This window comes from Pristiophorus japonicus, chromosome 1 (genome assembly GCF_044704955.1).
Source record: "Pristiophorus japonicus isolate sPriJap1 chromosome 1, sPriJap1.hap1, whole genome shotgun sequence".
Taxonomy (NCBI): domain Eukaryota; kingdom Metazoa; phylum Chordata; class Chondrichthyes; family Pristiophoridae; genus Pristiophorus; species Pristiophorus japonicus.
The window spans coordinates 242,972,177-242,986,951 of NC_091977.1; the positions used below are offsets into that span (position 1 = coordinate 242,972,177).

At 44.4% G+C, this 14,775-nt stretch overlaps 1 protein-coding gene across 1 annotated transcript in view; it reads right to left on the minus strand.

The window, feature by feature from the left end:
* The window catches only part of lingo2 (leucine rich repeat and Ig domain containing 2), a 903,690-nt gene that overhangs the window by 510,441 nt on the left and 378,474 nt on the right, over positions 1-14,775 (minus strand). Inside the window, exon 2 of the mRNA XM_070871022.1 lies at positions 322-395. The gene's annotated coding sequence lies outside the window, so the exon portion shown is untranslated. The remainder of the gene's footprint in view (positions 1-321; positions 396-14,775) is intronic.

A 14,775-nucleotide genomic window follows, 5' to 3' on the forward strand; every position in this document is an offset into this window, starting at 1 on the left:
AGCCACTCCAACTCAGATTAGTTAATTCAGCGCAATGTAAGAATTAAACCTAGGACCTTTCTGGTCTGTTTGACTCAATTACTAATTATGCTGTACAGTTACCAATTGAGCCCTCAGGGACCTTAACTGGTTCATTTTTAAAATGTGCACTCCACCAGCTCCCCCCCCCCCCCTTTATTCGATGTACTAAATACCACATACTATTTCAGATTCCGCAGGCAGTATGCACTTGCATCTCGGAAAACACACATATGTATATGAACGGTTAATATAGTGAAAGACCACGGCGTAGCAATAACAGAACGAAATACAGATACATACCATTGCAAATTGAGACCATTCTTGAGCCATGTGTTGTTCAGTATTCTCAGAGTGGACACCATCTTCTATTTGTTCTAGCCAAAAACAGAGAGTTGAAGAATAAATCTCCGTGTTACTGATATCATGCAGTTAATCCCTTCTTTGATCATCAGCATTATTTGGAGTGCAAGATTTCTACTTACTTTAAAACACTGCGCTCACTGCTCATTCCATCTGGCACTCTCTTCTACGAGAGATTCACCAGCATCTGAGCACTGCCGGCGTGGGCTTATACTTGTTAAATTATAACAAGGGGCAGCCTCTCTTTTTTCCAACCCGTTCCTTGAACTTGAGATTATAGAATTTTTTTTACAGCACCTGATATCTACTGTTTTATTTATCTTGCCCTCTGCGCCAGATTGTGCATCGGGCCGTCAGATTATTACACAGAAGAATCTCTTTTTAGATGGCAAAGTGCAGCTTTTGGTCGGGAATCTATTTACCATTCAAATGTTTCCCCCTGTCAGTCAGATTAACAGAAGTCTGTTAAACCTCGGAAGACGAAAGAGCTAGGGGCAGGAGTAGGGTGTCGGTGAAAGGAAATAACACCAAACAAGCCTTCTCACAAAGTGCTTTCTGAGTCGAGTACAATCCCAGCTTCTTTAAACTCTGATATTCCAAGCAGGTACCATGCTGGCATTTTGGTTCCTTGTGACATTACCTGCAAAGCTGTCAATGTATGTGAAGAAAAAAAATTGCACTACAGAAATCTGTGTTGACTTTTTATCCCCCTGGAGAGTTTAAAAACAATAAATATATATATATTTGAATCTTGTGACATGTTCCCTATTGTGGTTAATCGTTGCCATAGCAACAATCATAGCAGCAGCTGCTGATTTAAATATACAAAAATGTTGACTTTGATCCAACAAGCTGCTTTGTATATCTCTGACATTTATTAAAAGGTAGGGGTAAAAAGTGGTACTATCTCGCCTTTTAAATTTGTGTATTGATGGTGTTGCTATGGAAAGGTCGCTGATAACGTTGAGTATCCCCTGGTGTTAACCCATCTACGTACGCACACCGCTTCCCCTCTGTGCCTGTGGCATATCAGTTCACAGCTTCTCCAAATCAAATATTTCCTGGTGGATCCCTTGGAGTTCACAAATTAAAAATTGAAAAAATTAAATTGCTAATCTATCGGTTCGCTTCCCGACCAATGTTCCACGTGGCAGGGATGAGCTCCTCTGCAAAGTGGTGCAACAACTTTGGCTAAAGAATTAGTTGCAGTCATTGCAACACTGTGATCTTTTGAAAGTTACAATCTGTAGTTAGAGAATGTGTTGAACCAGCATTGTTGCTATTCCCGTCCTCGTCGTTATCGTCGTCGTCGTTCCCCTGCCAAAAACACCCCAACAAGAAAGAAGCATTTCCATAGAATTTACAGCGCATTCCATTCATCCCAACTGGTCTGTTTCAGTGTTTAGGCTCCACTCGAGCTTCCTCCAACTCTACTTCATCTAATCCTATCAGCATAATCTTTTATTTCTTTCTACCTCATGTACTTGTCGAGCTTCATCTTAAAAGCTATTCTCCTCAACTACTCCATCTGGTAGCGTGTTTCACATTCTTACCACTAAAGTCATTTTTCCTGAATTCCTTATTGGATTTATTAGTCACTATCTTATATTGATGATCCCTAGTTTTGGACTCCCCCACAAGTGGAAACATCTCCCCGATGTCTACACTATCAAATCCCATCATAACTAATGGCTGCAGGTGCATGTAAAACGTTGAGCTTGATGAAGGCTATTATCTCTCAAGAATCAGCTATCGATTCTGACTCAATGACCAATTGTTACTTGTGAACAAATAGATTATCCAGAGAGCACCAGGGTCATCAGCATCTTCTGTGATGCCCCCTGAAGGTAATAGAAGGGAGGTAAACAGAATAAAACCATTCTCAAACCCTGACAGCATATATATTACAAACAAAATGAATATATAGACATGATTTCAAGGCTCTAATCCCAACTCTGAATTTAAAAAGCAGGTACAAAATTACTCAAATTTTGTTCTTTGTGCTCAAGTCTCTAATTTTCAGCCTTGCGCTCATTCTCTGCTTCCCATGTAAATAATACAAAGCACATTTTACATAAACTAGCCATGTTTTTTAAATTTTGTTAATTGTCAATCAATAAAAAAATCCACAAAAAAAGTTAATTACTGATAGCAACAGTCAACAGTGCCTCCACCGTGGTGTCAATCATTTTGCACATGAAATACGCTTCAGTGACAAAATCCTGTTAAATGAGAGAGGTAATTTTGTGTTGTGCAATGTGTCATGTCCCAAGGAACTGACTTACAATATACTGGGATCAGTATTATTTTTAGAATGTAGGTTGACATACTGATTGTGGATTTTTGGGAGTCCAGGCTTTCTCTTGCTCCACATGTTGGAGGATAATCGTGCAGGTAATTCCAGTACATGGCAATTAAGTGTGCAGCAGCATTCATATACTTATCAGGAGGATGGATTTAATTAAAGTATGCTGAGGTTGGTTACAGTTTATTTTAGAACATATTTAATGTTTTTACATTTACATTAATAGATCAGTTTAGAAGTGCTTAAAGAGTTCCACCATTAATTTTTATGGCAGCAGTCCTCAATTATACAGATGAATATTAGTCACTTGCTTTTTGTTGAGTGGTGTCATTCCGAATTGTGTCTTACTCGAGGGCCATTCTCACAGATGCTGAAGGACATGACACCACGGAGTGATCGGACCTGGGTCTGCACTTCTAATTCACTCCATAGTATAGAAGATTAAGGGGTGATCTAATTGAGGTGTTTAAGATGATTAAAGGAGTTTGATAGGATACATCAAAAGAAATTATTTCCTCTGGTGGAGGATTCCAGAACAAAGGGGCATTACTTTAAAATTAGAGTTAGGCCATTTAGGGGTAATGTCAGGAAGCATTTTCCACACAAAGGGTAGTTGAAATCTGGGACTCTCTGCCCCCAAAATGCTGTTGAGGCTGGGGGGTCAATTTAAAATGTCAAAACTGAGATTGCTAGATTTTTGTAAGGCAAGGGTATTATGGTTTATGGAACCAAGGCGGGTAGATGGAGTTAAGGTACAGATCAACCATGATCTAATTTAATGACAGAACAGGCTCAAGGGGCTGAATGGCCTATTCCTGTTCCTATATGCTTCTGTTGGTATTGACTGAGTGGAAGCCAAAGCACTTGAAGAGAAAGAAACACTTCAAATCCTCCTATGTGAATAAGAGCCATTCACCTTGCTCTGTGGATGTGACACTTCTGAGCATGGAGCCACAGGTCTATCAAGAGTCATAAATAAATGAGGGGGAGGTAGCTTGTGAGTGGCCAGTCTGCTGCTTTGTGAGTACCACCAATGCAATGAGCAATTCATCAAGCAGAGCTTGCAGTACTGTGCATAATTATACATAAAATGATGGGCAGGTCTGTCAAGTCTGCTCCACAATTATGATGCCTGAAGCACCATGACTGGACCCTAAAATGACACTGACTCCACATGTTGGAAGATAATGGTGTAGGTAATTCCAGTGCATAATGTAAAGTGCACAACAGGCTTTATCTACAGATCAGGAGCATGGATTTACTTAAAGCATATATAAAGTGTCTTGCCGTATTTTTATCCATGTAATGGAACAGACTTGCATAGAAATATATGATGGTGGTGGTGCACCTTACACATTGTTACAAGTTATTGTGAATCGTCATGCAGAGAGTTCTCCACTCAGCCATGGATATGGGGAGGTACTGATGAGCAGAGCCAGGCTGCCTCCTGAAGAAGGTACAACAAATGCAGGGGGAGTCACACCCCGCCACCTGCCTGCATCGACTGGTGGCAAATGCACCTTGGGATATTTTGTTACTTGAAAGGCGCTATAGAAATATAAGTTGCCACTTACTACAGTAAATATATTTAACAATGAGTTATCAGAGGTAAGAAAAAACAAGTCAATTAATATTAGGAGAACATTTCTTTCATCAGTCAAGTAGCACTGAAATGGATATAATAAACTTGCCCATGACATTACAATTACAATTCCAATTCAGATCCAATGAACACTAAAATGTGAAGGATAATTTTTATAATCAATTATCACATTACTTAGTTTGTGATTATCAGAAAGAATATGTACTATTAATTGTGACGTATATTGGCTCCCGGTCTGGCAATGCCTTGATATAAAAATTCTCATCCATGTTTTCAAATCCCTCCATGGCTTCACCCCCTTCGTTTCTCTATGTTCTCCTCCAGCCTCACAACCCTCCAAGATCTCTATACTCCTCCAATTCTCACCTCTTGGAGGATTTTAATCACTCCACCATTGATGGCTGTGCTTCAGCTGTCTGTGCACTATGCTCTGGAATCCCCTCCCAAAACCTCTTCACCTTTCTACCTCCTCGCTCTCTTCCTTTAAGACATTCGTTAAGAACATAAGAACATAAGAATTAGGAACAGGAGTAGGCCATCTAGCCCCTCGAGCCTGCTCCGCCATTCAACAAGATCATGGCTGATCTGGCCGTGGACTCAGCTCCACTTACCCGCCCTCTCCCCGTAACCCTTAATTCCCTTATTGGTTAAAAATCTATCTATCTGTGATTTGAATACATTCAATGAGCTCGCCTCAACTGCTTCCTTGGGCAGAGAATTTCACAGATTCACAATCCTTTGGGAGAAGAAATTACTTCTCAACTCGGTTTTAAATTGGCTCCCCCGTATTTTGAGGCTGTGCCCCCTAGTTCTAGTATCCCCGACCAGTGGAAACAATCTCGCTGCCTCTATCTTGTCTATCCCTTTCATTATTTTAAATGTTTCTATAAGATCACCTCTCATCCTTCTGAACTCCAACGAGTAAAGACCCAGTTTACTCAATCTATTATCATAAGGTAACCCCCTCATCTCGGGAATCAGCCTAGTGATTCGTTTCTGTACCCCCTTCAAAGCTAGTATATCCTTCCTTAAGTGAGGTGACCAAAACTACACGCACTACTCCAGGTGCGGCCTCACCAATACCCTGTACAGTTGCAGCAGGACCTCCCTGCTTTTGTACTACATCCCTCTCGCAATGAAGGCCAACATTCCATTCGCCTTCCTGATTATCTGGTGCACCTGCAAACTAACTTTTTGGGATTCATGCACAAAGAGTTTCATGCACAAGGACCCCCAGGTCCCTCTGCACCGCAGCATGTTGTAATTTCTCCCCATTCAAATAATATCCCCTTTTACTGTTTTTTTTTCCAAGGTGGATGACCTCACATTTTCCGACATTGTATTCCACCTGCCAAACCTTAGTCCATTCGCTTAACCTATCTAAATCTCTTTGCAGTCTCTCTGTGTCCTCTACACAACCCGCTTTCCCGATTCTGCCCTAATATCTCCTTACATGGCTCGATGCCAAATTCTGTTTGATAATGCTCCTGTGAAGCGGTTTGGAATGTTTTACTGCATCATTCCAGCACAGAAAGTTGGGCCAAATAATCTGTTTCTGTGCTGTATATTCTATGTAAAGACGCTACAAAAATAAACAATATTGTTTTTGTAGCCTGTCATAGTTAGCTTAATGGACTGCTTTTGAAGCAATATCTTTCACAGGGGTATACATAGTATGTCAGATGTATGCCATCCAGTCAATATATGCTTGGCACTGCTTGCTTTACAATGTGTGACATTCTTGATCATTTCACACTCGTGCAGTGAAATGTTTAACACTTCCATATGCAAGTCCTTTGTCTGTTAATTGTTTGCATGGCATTATCGGCCAATGTGATTCCACCCCATTTGTTTGTATAAAATATTTTTTTGTTTTCTCCCATTCCAGGGTCGCCAACTCCGATTGGACGTATTCCTGGAGCGTTCATCACATGACCTACCGCTTCCAGCCACTCCCGATCAGTCAAACTGTATTTAACTGCATTTCCAATATTTTGCCAACTAATAAATTGAAGTGTTCAATGGTTTAAAAAAAGCAATATTTTAATGTCCCTTGTGATTTTTATCCCAGGGTTGCTTGCAGCAGTGTCCAGGAGATTAATCTTTAATTCCTGGAGACTCCAGGATGATCCTGGAGTGTTGACAATCCTGTACCCATCCACAGTGAGAGGCTATGAAGGAGAGCAGGATGCTTGCTCCCTGTCTCTGTCAATGCAGTTTCTGCTCATTTTTACATTGTTGCTACCATGTGCATGGCGATGATCCAGTGTACTTCTCACTTTGATTTCACCTCCAGTCTTGGGTGAAAAATGCAAGGAGCTTTGCTGTGGATCTCCTCCTGCCGCCCCCGCCCCCACCCCCCACCCCCACCCCCCGGGCATGCATTGCACGTGGGAGCTCTTTATACAGGGAAGTACAGATATGAAACCACAGCCTCCCAGCCTGGATAAGCTAGCCTCTTGGATTTCAAATGTGAAGAATACTCTAAGAAATGTTGAGAAAATGTACTTTAAAGTACAGTCTTGACAAAGTGGACATCCCCTCTAGGATAGAAGGTGCATTGGGTATGACAGTTATCTTTAATGTGTCCATGCTCTACACACTCACTTCATAAGATGTCAAAGTCTTTAGTCATCCCCATAGTCATAAACTGATGACTAGATTGCTTCTGCCCAGTATATGATACAGTGGACTCTGCAGCATATCATGCCTGTGTCGGCCCTTTGAAAGAGCTATCATATTAGTCCGATCCCCTCCTGCTCTTTCCCCATAGACTATGACATAGAAAGACTTACATTTATATAAGGCTAGAACCTCTACTTTTTTTGCCTGCTTAATGCCCACTCAACACCCATTTTACCGTTGAAATGACGTATAACGCCCAAATATCGCCCATTTTGGCACAAAATGGAAACTGGCGGGCAATTTTTGGAAAATTAGCGGCAAGCATTACTTTTCCCATGTGGTTAATGCCGAAAAAAAATATTACCGCCCGCCCACTTTTTTTGGGTAGAATCAGCAGAATGGGCAAATTCAAAGCCCATAATATCACGCAGAGTTACTTTCCGCACGGAATTAACGCCGAGATTCAATATTAACACCCGCTGACTGTTTCTGTCATAAGGAGCATATTTACCCAAACTAGCGGCCATGGAGATCGCCCATCATCAATTTCACCACCTCGCACACGTTGCTCGCTCAGAAAACCGCCCACAAAAAGTGGAACTAACCGGGACAAATCACAGCGTTATGGACGCCATGTTGTAGATCATATGTCGCGTCCTTTAAAAGGCTGCTGTTCTTCAACCTCGGCGGAGTTCGGATGTACTCTGCAGGTCATTGGAGTTGATGTGAACATCTGTGAAAACATCTTGACCATACAGCGACCAATTGGAATTGAAGAGGTGTGTTCGTCAGGACATTCCTTGTTTGTGACCAATCGGTGGAAACAGAGAGCTACTGCAATGGGGCCTGTCCTTTCTCACCCTCTCTTGGTGACCTATTACATGCAGCAGACTCGACATCGCCGAAGGAACGCTCCACTGCATTATGTGCCCAATGTAAGACGTGATAGATAGATGTGGAGGACCAGACGTTACACCCCTCGCAAGTACAAGGAGAAGCATTCTCAGCTCGACTTGCCCAACACCACCTGCCTTCGGAGACTGCGCTTCCACAAAGAGGTTATCACTGAGATATGCCAGCTGATGAGGGCAGATGTGCAGCTTACCAGCACCATCAGTACTGCACTGTCCGTTGAGGTCAAAGTCACCGCGGCTCTGTCGTTCTATGCCTTGGGTACTTTTCAGGCCATGGCTGGAGACATTTGCGGACTTTCTCAGCATGCCACACTTCGCTGCATTAGACAGGTCACTGAAGCCCTGCACCCATGAAGAAGGGAAGTGATTAGCTTCCCTATGACCAGAGAGGCATAGAGTGAGAGGGATCTAGGGTTCTCCCGAGTTGCAAACTTCCCCAAGATGCAGGGAGCAATCGACTGTATGCACATCGCGATGTGGGCACCTTTTCAGAATGCTGAGGTTTTCAGGAACCGCAAGGGATTCCACTCCCTGAATGTTCAACTGGTTGTCGACCACCAGCAAATTATACTGGCAGTGAATGCTCAATTTCTGGGCAGCATCCATGATGCTCACATCCTATGTGAGAGCACTGTATCTGACTTGTTTAACAAGCAGCCACAAGGTCAATGCTGGATGCTTGGTGACAAAGGATATGGCCTCGCCACCTGGCTGATGACCCCACTGTGTGACACCCACATTGAGGCGATACGAGAGCCACAGAGCAACTCGCAATATCATGGAGAAAACCATTGGAGTGCTGAAGCAGTGCTTCAGATGCCTGGACCACTCAGGAGGCGAGCTCCAATATCACCCTGAGCATGTAGCTAAATTCGTGGTGGTGTGCTCCATGCTGCACAACTTGGCTATCAGGACGGGACAAGAATTGCCTAATGAGTCTGACAGTCCACCTCACCAGGGAGAGAAAGAGGAGGATGAGGAGACGGACGCTGACCTCGGGCCAGACAATCAGGCTGACGCTGAAGCCATGCATCTGCCCCCCTGTAGACCGCATGAAAGGGCTGATGGTGGCATGATAGCTGCAAGAGGCTTACATCAGGATCTTATCAATGATTGCTTTGCCTGAAGGAGCATTGCTGTTATTTACAAGGTTGACTCACTGCTGCTTGTGCAGGTGATACATCAATGGTGGGCATCACCTTGGTGAATGTTAAAGTTTAAGTTGATTGAAGTTAAATGTGATTATACCCTTTGATAAGGAATCACCAGCATGTAATGGTGCAGCTATCTGAGCCAATGCACAACAAGGTTTTATTAAATAAAAAACATTTAAACCGAACATTGATCTGAAATCATAATTATTTCTGTACAAACCAACCTTTGCCCCCCGCCCCCCCGCTTCTCCTTCCCACCTCTACCTCTTCCCCTTCCCCTCCCAACACCAAGCCGTCTGGCTGAGGAGGTCCTCAGGCGATGTTTCATTGGCGGGGGGATGTTATGTATGTAACTATGTAATACATGCAACCAGAGGGCACAACTGTTGGAGTCCCAATGGTCATCTGCACACACGTGCAGGGCCAGTATAAAATGTTGGCTGCCATGTTGTTCAGACATCTGGAGTTGTAATAAAGAAGACGAAGGTCACACTAAGTTTAGCTCACAGTACTCAGCCTCATGGAGTTCTTCTATACACAACAACTGGCGATGAGTAACAGAATACGAACCTTCACGCAACCATGGCTGCCGTTGGAATATTAGAGAGATTCGTAGAAGGTGATGATTGGGAAGCCTTCGTTGAGCATCTCGACGAGTACTATGTGGCCAGCGAGCTGGAAGGAGACATTAACGCGGTCAAGCGCAAAGCGGTTCTCCTCACCGTCTGTGGGCCTAAAATATCATCAAGAATCTGCTCGCACTGACAAAACCAATGGAAAAGGAATATACAGAGTTTTGCACGTTGGTTCGGGACCACCTCAAGCTGAAAGAGAGTATCCTCATGGCCAGATATCGTTTTTACATGCACCATCGCTCCGGGGGCCAGGACGTGGCAGCTTATATCGCCGACCTGAGACGCCTCGCGGGACTTTGCGATTTTGGAGCTGCATTGAGGCAAATGCTGCAGGACTTTTTCATGCTGGACAGCAGCCACGAGGTCATTCTTCGAAAGCTGCTGGCTGCTGAAATCCTAGACCTGAGCAGGGCCATCACGATTGCCCAGGCATGCATGGCCACGGATGATAACACCAAACAGATATCTTCTCAACATCGAAGCTCCCTGGCAAGTACTGTGCGTAAAATGACATCACTAGCAGGCTGAACTGCATATGGCAGGGGCTATACATCTGCAGCTGCAAGACCTGTGATGACTCAGAGTCCGCCATTGGGGGTGAATGTGAATCCATTAGCACCATGTTAGCACTGCGGGGGTAATCATCGGGCCCATCAATGCCGATTCAAGCACTACGTGTGTAAAGGCTGCACAACGATGGGGCACCTCCAGTGAATGTGCAAACATGCTGCGCCATACCATGTGGCAGAGGATGATCAATCCGATGTGGATCACACAGCACAGGCAACTCAACCTGATGAAGAAGTGTATGGGGTACATACCTTCACCACCAAGAGTCCTCCTATAATGCTGAAAGTCAAATTAAATGGAGTTCCTGTATCCATAGAGTTGGACATGGGCGTGAGTCAGTCAATAATGAACCAGAAGGCTTTCGAGAAACTATGGGGCAACAAAGCACAACTGAACTCGATTAATGCAAAGCGTAATATCTACATCAAAGAGCTCATACCAGTCATTGGAAGTGCGGCAGTGAAGGTATCGTATGATGAAGCTGTGCATGACCTATCATTGTGAATTTTTCCAGGCGATGGCCCAATGCTGTTCTGCAGAAGCTGGCTAGGACAGATTAGATGGAATTGGAATGACGTCAAAGCACTATCTTCAGTGGACAATGCCTCGTGTGCTCAAGTGCTGAGCAAGTTTCCCTCGCTATTCGAACCAGGCATCGGCAACTTCACAGACGCCAAGGTACAGATCCATCTAGGCCCCGATGCATGGCTCGTCCAGCACAAGGCTCGGGCCGGGCTAACAGAAAGCAGAGAGTTGGGATAAATGGGTCCTTTTCAGGTTGGAAATCGATGGTTAGTGGTGTGCCACAGGGATTGGTGCTGGGACCACAAATGTTTACAATATACATAGATGACCTGGAGGAGGGGACAGAGTGTAGTGGAACAAAATTTGCAGATGACACAAGGATTAGTGGGAAAGCGGGTTGTGTAGAGGATACAGAGAGGCTGCAAAGAGATTGAGATAGGTTAAGCGAATGGGCTAAGGTTTGGCAGATGGAATACAATGTCGGAAAATGTGAGGTCATCCACCTTGGAAAAAAAAACAGTAAAAGGGAATATTATTTGAATGGGGAGAAATTGCAACATGCTGCCGTGCAGAGGGACCTGGGATTGTCACGATGAAGGCAATTGCCAGGTCGCATGTTTCGTGGCCCGGTATTGACTTGGTCTTGGAGTCATGCAACTGAGCAATGCACCAAGGTAGGCTCCACTGAGTCTGTGGTCATGGCCCTCCAAACCGTGGTCCAGGATCCACGTAGACTTTGTCGGCCCCTTTCTAGGAAAGATGTTTTTAGTAGTTGTGGACGCATACTCCAAATGGATTGAATGCGTAATCATGTCATCCAGCATGTCCACTGCCACCATTGAAAGCCTCTGGGCCATGTTCACTACCCATGGCTTGCCCGATGTCCTTGTCAGCGACAATGGACCGTGTTTCACCAGCTCGGAATTCAATGAGTTTATGACCTGCAATGGCATCAAGCATGTCAGGTCTGCTCGTTTAAGCCCGCATCTAATGGTCAAGCGGAGCGGGCAGTCCAAACAATCAAGCAGAGCATGAAACGCGTGACAGACGGCTCCCTGCCGACCCGCATGTCTCGCATTCTGCTCAGTTACCGGACGCAACTCCACTCGCTCACCGGGGTTCCCCGGCAGAATTGTTAATGAAGAGAGCCCTAAAAACCAGGCTTTCCCTCGTCGACCCAGATCTTAATGATCATGTGGAAACATAGAAACATGGAAACAAAAAACATAGGTGCAGGAGCAGGTCATCTGTCCCTTCGAGTCTGTACCACCATTCAATATGATCATGGCTGATCAGGCAACTTCAGTATCCCATTCCTCTGTTCCCTCCATACCACTTGATCCCTTTAGCCATAAGGTCCACATCTAACTCCCTTTTGAATATATCTAACGAACTGGCCTCAACAACTTTCTGTGGTAGACCGGCAGAACATGTACCACGATCGCGCGGCTGTTTCACGTGACACTGATTTTAACGACCCTGTCCTGAATTACGGTCATGGTCCCAAGTGGGTTGATGGCACTGTTTTGGCCAAGGAAGGGAATAGGGGGTTTATAATCAAACTGTTAAATGGCCAAATGCGCAGAAAGCATTTAGATCAGACCAAATTACGATTTACTGACAACCAGGAATGACTTGAAGAGGATATCACCCATCGACGATCCACCAACACACACCCAACCAGCAATCGACCTCGCTGTCAATCACGAAGATTAACTCGCCGTTCCTGACAGTCCGGTCAGACCAGCTGCAGTGCAGTGCCGCAATGGTCCAGCCAACGCACACACACCAGGGTTTTAACTTAGACAATGAACCAGGGAGCGAATGGCTCCAGACTGCTCAACTTGTAAATAACTTGTACCGAAGACTTTGGGGGGGTGAGTGATATTATGTATGTAACTATGTAATACTTGCCACCAGAGGGTGCGACTGTTGGAATCCTAATGGTCACCTGCACACACGTGCAGGGCCAGTATAAAAGGTTAGCTGTATGTTGTTTAGGCACTCTGGAGTTGTAATAAAGAAGACTAAGGTCACACTAAGTTTAGCTCACAGTACTCAGCCTCGTGGAGTTCTTCTATACACAACAGTGGGGGGTCGCGGCCAAAGCGCTGCTTGAACGGTTACGGGAGAGGACGGTGCCGAGGTGGTAACGTGCTCTGAGCCAGAAGCAAGATGTTGTTGCTGGCTCTCATGTGTGGTTGGCAATGGAGGTGCAGCATTTTGGGGTGCAATGCCACGCTCCGGGACCACTGGGAGCCCTCTGCCACCAGTGTTCCTGGCTACCAGCTCCAGGGCCTCCTCCATCCCTTCTATGTTATATCTTATTTGTTGGACAAAAACTCGGTGCCAACTATGTTCTTGGTGCTTAGTCGGCTTTTTGTTACTGGTCAATCTCCGTTGTGCCTCCCACAACAGCCAGACAAGTATACACCACAGCCACACATGCTTTCAGTGCCTCTAAGCTCCCTCTCTCTCTGTCTCCTCTTCTGCGCATGTCATGATGACCCTTGATCTGCTGAATCGCGGGAATCGAGTTGCCATGCCGTTGATAAGGACGGCCACACTTTACGGCAGAAGGTCCAAAAAATTTAGCACTACCACCCATTTGATATTGCTCGCGGTAATGCCCATTTTCAAAAATGGAAACTAGTTATTTTGAGAATGGGCGAGAAGCTGGCAATCTAAAAACCCTTTTTTTAATGCCCACGCCGGAAATAATACCCATTTTTGGGCGATAAGCACAAAAGTGGAGGTTCTAGCCCATAGTGTCTTTCACGACCACCGAACGTCTCAAAGCTCTTTGCAGCCAATGAAGTACTTTTTGACTGTAGCCACTGTTGTAATGTGGGAAATGCGGCAGCTAATTTGCACACAGCAAGCTCCCACAAACAGCAATGCTATAATGGCCAGGTAATCTGTTTACTTATGTTGTGGAATCAATATTGGCCAGGACAACAGGAATAACTCCCCCGCTCTTCTTCGAAATAGTGCTACGGGATCTTTTACATTCAGATGTTCATGGCCTTTACACATTAAGCAACATGTGACCTTTTCTGTGGGGCACCATTTTATAATACACCACGTAAACTCTTGACTAATGTAAAATTTATGTCAACAATGAACATAACATTGAGAGAAAACGCATCCGATCACATTGAAATGCAGATTTCAATTTCCCTTTTTTGTAGGACCATAGCATGTCACAACAAGAAATGGTGTAATTTTGACTCTCAAGTCTGTGCGGGAGTTTTTCCCTTCATGAGTTGCCTAGTTAAATCCTACACTGTGATATCTTCATTTTCAGGCCACACCAGTAAAATCGGTTTCACTTTCGTGTGAGATTTAGCCCCTCTTTGTCCAATACCTAGTAAGCAGATCGAAATGGCAGATGCTTGTTTTCAAAGCTAATTAGCATAGATGATGAGCAGTTACATCTATTTGCGGCCATTAAATTGGTGCACCTGGGTTCAAAATTTAAACATCCTGTCCTTTTTTTTCCAACCTTTCAGCCAAATGTCAGCAAAATATTCGAACATGGAGCAGTTACTTTAGAGAACTGGTCAGTCTCCATTTGCGAGATGGAATAGTGTATGGTTGGAAGGTTCTTTGGCTGTGCAAGGCAACACAGCTGAGCTCAGTGCTGTCATCACTGCAGAGTCACAAATGCATTCTCCAGCAGATGTCTTTTATTAATACATTGTTCCCTTCCCAACACAGGCCCAGTGAAGCCTAGGTCGATTGCAATGCCCCCACCTTTACTCCTGACTGAGATTAGATAAGGCAGCTCAGATCAGGGACGAAACTGTTGACTTTCATGGTCCATATGGCTCAGTGCATTTAAGCACTGAAAGAAAGAACTTGCATTTATATCATGTCTTACATAACCTCAGGACATCCCAAAGCACTTTATAGCCAATTAAGTACTATTTGAAATGTAGTCACTTTTGTAATGTAAGAAATGCAGCAACCAGTTTGCACACAGCAAGGTCCCTCAAAAATCATTGTGATAATGATCAGATCATCTGTATTTAGTGATGTTGAGTGAGGGATAATTATTGGC